The sequence below is a fragment of the Prunus avium genome, chromosome 7 (assembly GCF_965620075.1).
Source record: "Prunus avium chromosome 7, drPruAviu1.hap1.1, whole genome shotgun sequence".
Lineage (NCBI taxonomy): Eukaryota > Viridiplantae > Streptophyta > Magnoliopsida > Rosales > Rosaceae > Prunus > Prunus avium.
In genome coordinates this window covers 8,853,551-8,858,349 of record NC_142290.1, presented here as the reverse complement: position 1 = coordinate 8,858,349, position 4,799 = coordinate 8,853,551, and the positions used below count along the sequence as shown (strand labels likewise).

Here is a 4,799-nt window from a genome sequence, read left to right as displayed (position 1 = left end):
AAAAACACAAATAAAATAAAATAATTACAAAAATAAAAATTACAAAACAAACAAACAAATAAACAAAAAAAAGAAAAAGTAAAACACTCGAAACAGAAAGCCCTAAACAGACAAAACAGTAAGCCCTAAACAGATAGTCTTACGCAAACCAAAACAATTGAAAGCCCAACCCAAAAGAAAGTTAACCCACCTTGAAACCTAAACAACGGTGAAAACCCGACCCACAATGAAATCTGAAGCCCACACGTTTGTTATTATTTTTATTTTTATTATTTTTATTAATTTTTTTTTTTTAAAAAAAAAAAAACGTGCAATGGGAGCGCAAAGAGTGTGATTTCTGAAAGGGAAGAGCGTGGTCCCTGATGCCTTGGTTCCTGGGAAGTCACGGGTGAAAGGGGTGAGGGACATGTCGCCGCGCAGAAGCCGCTGTCACATCCCCCAAGCCAGAATTATTGGCTTCTTGGGTGAAGCGGGACGACTTTTTCACTAGAAGGTGGTGAAAGGTGAAAATGCAATTAAGGGGGGTTGGAAACGGGTGCGGCGACATATAGAGATAAGCCGTAAGGGCCGCACAGAACTCAGAACCGCAACGGCTAGGGTTTAGCAGACTAAGTCTATAAAAGGTAAATAGAAAGGGTAAAAAAAAAAAAACACAAACTCAGAAACACACAAAAGAGAAAAGAAAGAAAGAAGAAAAGAGAGTGAGAAATCAAATGGCCTCTAACTACCCATTTTCGTTGGATCTCAACCTAGCTCCACCGACTCAGACACGAGGCCAAGCAGCGGCACCAGTATGGATGCCCTACTTTGCTTCCGCACGGGGGCCTGTGACAGTAACTGACTCAAGATATACGTGTTCTGGGGACAAGGGATGACAACCGGGTCGTGAGCGATGCCCTGGCACTGAGCGTGCAGAGTACGGCAACAGTCGCAAGTTTGGGTCATCGCCTACTTGCGAAGTCCCATGAGGTAGAGGTACTGAAAGGTCAGTTGGCAGCGGAGCGAAGTATGGTTGAGGAGTGTCAGACTGCTATAAAAAGCTTGAAAAGGGAGAGGTCAAGGATAGTGGAGGTGAATCGACACCAGCTAGAAGTATTGCGGGACGAGAATAGAAACCTATCAAAGATGGTAGAGTTGTACTCTCGCGACATGCGAAAACAGCTGGAAGACCTAGACCGACCGGGTAAACGCAAACAAGCAGATCGTGACAGGACCCGACCCAAATTCCACTTTGGAATCCGAGCCGGACCCTGTTTGTGTCCGACACCTGGCAAGTGCCGGGCACAAGTGACCTAATTGCCCTTTCCAGTCAACTTTCAACATAAAACTGGGGTTTGACTTCTGCCGAAAAATTAGCAGAGTCTCCCCTGCAATTAGACCAATCCCAAACTTACACCTGTCAGACATGCATATAAAATAATATACACCAACTGCCAGCATACAAAAATTTACATACTAACAGTTAGACAAGTGTTCTAGGGCAATATCAGAGCTCTACACAGATTAGGTTACAAATATAAAATAATTAAACAAAACCCTACTTTGTCAAGGAAGGTGGCGGAAGATGAACTCGGCCCGGTGGTGGCTCATTGTGCACGCTTACTGCCTGGGGGCGCAAAACATTAAAAGGGTGAGTGGACCAAAAACAAAGCGTTAGAAAATAGTATTAGAACATACTAACCCCTCTGTAAAAACAGTTATAAAACTATATCATTTTCTTATTTATACTCGTACTAAAATCAATGCATTTCTATTTATATCTAAGAGCCAATCATACACTTAATCAAACATTAAGTCTTATATAAATATACGTACAGAAATCAATGCAAGCGTGTATATATATATATATATATATATATATATAAACAATCACACACTTGATTAAAACATTAAATCCTTGAAAGTATTGAAATCAACTTTTAAATCTACCACCTAGGTGTACCCATTTAGTAATCCGTCAATTCCTTTAATTTCCGTCAATTCCTTTATAATCCGTCAATTCCATTCTCGTGCCACCGGAGTGACACGTCCTAGCAGACCTCGGGAAACACAAAGTCAACCCGAGCCGCAATCCTAGCAGAATTCAGGGGACACTTGGTCGGCCTGATCCGCAATCCTAGCAGAATTCAGGGGACACTTAGTCGGCCTGATCCGCAATCCTAGCAGAATTCAGGGGACACTTGGTCGGCCTGATCCGCATTCCTCACACCCACGGTTTAGGCGTCCCCGAAAATCGTGGGGCGGTGTCTAGCATGCTGACTTACCCGAAGGCAACTGGATGTCCGTCGACATCAATATAACCGAAGGCAACATAATTTTATTCCGAAGGCAACTTTATTTCCGAGGCAACATTTATTATACTGAAGGCAACCTTGGGTACCTATGGTGGCTTAAAATAAATGTATATATATATATAATTCTTGAAAAAGATTAAAGTTTATAAAACTACTTATAAAACTATTCCTTAAATCCTGCTGCCATTTAATCTGATAATACCTCAGTTCTAACTTTCCAAATCCCTTTTTAAATGTTCCACTAGGCAGCACATAAATAAACAGAAATATTTAAATCTATCAAGTCATTCTAGGAAAGCTGTATTCAGTAAAACTTATTCAAGATCAAATAATGAAATTAAAATGCATAAAACGTTTATAAAACAAACAGTCCACTCACAGATACTCTGACCTAGCTGGACCCTTTGAAGGTCCCTCCTGCGGGTCACCTGGTGCCCGGGTGCCTGTATAACCATCATAATATTTTATTAAAAACTCTGCTCAGTAATATAATATTAAATTAAAAACCCTGACCCCCGGCTCCTAAAAATGCGTGCATCACTTTAAAGGTCATTCCTATGTCCACACTCACTTTCCTCTCAGTGGACACGATTTAAAAGTACCTAGGGACTCAAAAGCGATAAAATCCCCAAAAGTCAACTCGGGACCCCGTGGGGTCCACGACCTCAGAATTCCGATCCGATCGTTCCTAGAGGTTCCAATAGGCCTAGGACATATGTCCCAAGAGTTTGGTCTCGATCGGATGGTCGGATTGCTCACAATTGTACGATCGGACTAATGAATGATTTTCCGTAAACCTAGTCCTAGGGTTGGCTTTTTCGGAGTATCCGAGACTCCGATTGACGATCCGTCGAATCCTACACGATCCTGAAAATACCTAGATCAACATCCTCTAGTTTGGCTATGATCCAACGGTCCGAACGTGTTGAACCCGAAAAACGCACACTATGCGAGATCCGTTCGGGGTTCAAACGTTATCCGAATTGAGATCCGTGAAAACCTACGCGCTCGTGAGGACACGAGGATCGTTCTGGGACCAAGAATGTCCCCTGCTACATGGCCCACGCGCCGCCCACGCGCCGACCGCGCGTGGGTGTGCCTAACAATTTCCGGCGACCGGAAAATCTCTAAACCGCCGGCCCAAACTCCTAGTCTAGGTAAAACACCAAATTTGCAACCACTTTTGTTCTTGGACTAAGGCCAAAAAGTGACCGGAAGTGACTGATTCCGGCATCCTAAGCTCGGCAGAAACTTAACTCGACAATTAACCTCTTAATCCTCAAAATCTCTCCAATCCTACCCAACCATCAGCTAGAGCATGAAAATCAGTCGAAAAACCATACCTAATTCGTCCGATTTGGTGGCCGGAGGAGGGAGTTTGAGGGATTTGAAAATCGGAGAAAATCTGCCGCGATTTTCTGGTTCTCTCCAGCGATTCGTGGCGGCAGGCGGCGGGGGAGGACGTCGAGCAAGGAGGCTGGGGAGTCGCCAGTCTGATCTGAGCTGGCCGGCGTCGCTGGTGGTGGCTGGGAGGAGGGGTGATGTCGGCTGGAAAACCAGAGGGGGGGGAGATGTCGCGAGGAAGAAGAGAGAGTGAGGAGAGAGAAAGGGAGGGTCTGATTTTAAAATCTGATTTTTTTCCAAAATTTCAATTTTGCCCTTTTTCGTATTTTGATCGTATTATCTTCAATACGACTCGGAATTGAGCCCATTACGTGTCTACGGACTCGTTTTGTCGTGCTCTATGCAATGGTACAAGTGGATTTTCCAAATTCTTTCTCGGTCAAAAAGTCAACTTAAAACCTAATAAATTATTCCGAGGGTAGTTTAGTCTTTTCCTTCATTAAATTAATAGTTAAATAATAATTAAGGTTTGGGTTGTTACAATCTACCCCCCTTATGAAAATTTCGTCCTCGAAATTTACGTACCTGTCACTCAAAGAGGTAAGTATACTGAGCCAGCACCTGTTCTTCAGGTCCCCAAGTGGCCTCTTCCACATCGTGACTCCTCCACAAGACCTTCACTAGTGGAATCTCTCTAGATCGAAGCAGTTGCATCTTCCGATCCGTAATCTGAACAGGCTGCTCCACATAACTTAAATCATCCTTCAACTTTATGGGTTGTTCTTCCAAGACATGGGATGGGTCTGAAATATACTTTCGGAGCATGGATACGTGAAATACGTCATGTAGACGGGAAAGATCTGCTGGAAGTCCAGTCTGTAAGCTACTGGGCCCACACGCTAAACATTCTCATATAGCCCAACATAGTGATGGCTTAGTTTTCCTCGTTTCCCAAATCTCACTATGCCTTTCCAAGGCGACAATTTCAAAAAAATCCCCAGTCACCAACCTCAAACTGAAGATCTTTCCTCCTGTTATTTGCATGACTCTTTTGTCTTTCTTGGGCCACCTTGAGCATTTCTCTAATTGTTTCTACATGTTTCATTGTCCTTTCAACATCCCCAGATACCCGTAACTTGTGCTCGCCCACTTCATCCCAAT

The 4,799-nt window shown here is 43.4% G+C and overlaps 1 long non-coding RNA gene across 1 annotated transcript; it reads right to left on the bottom strand.

Annotated features, from left to right (window-relative positions):
- Positions 1–1,402: 1,402 nt before the first annotated feature.
- LOC148292987 (uncharacterized) lies at positions 1,403–3,925 on the bottom strand. Its single transcript, XR_015837156.1, has 3 exons — positions 3,638–3,925; positions 2,674–2,737; positions 1,403–1,606 (listed from the first exon to the last, which is right to left on the bottom strand). It is a non-coding gene; the product is annotated as an uncharacterized LOC148292987 (long non-coding RNA).
- Between the last annotated feature and the right edge of the window lie 874 nt (positions 3,926–4,799).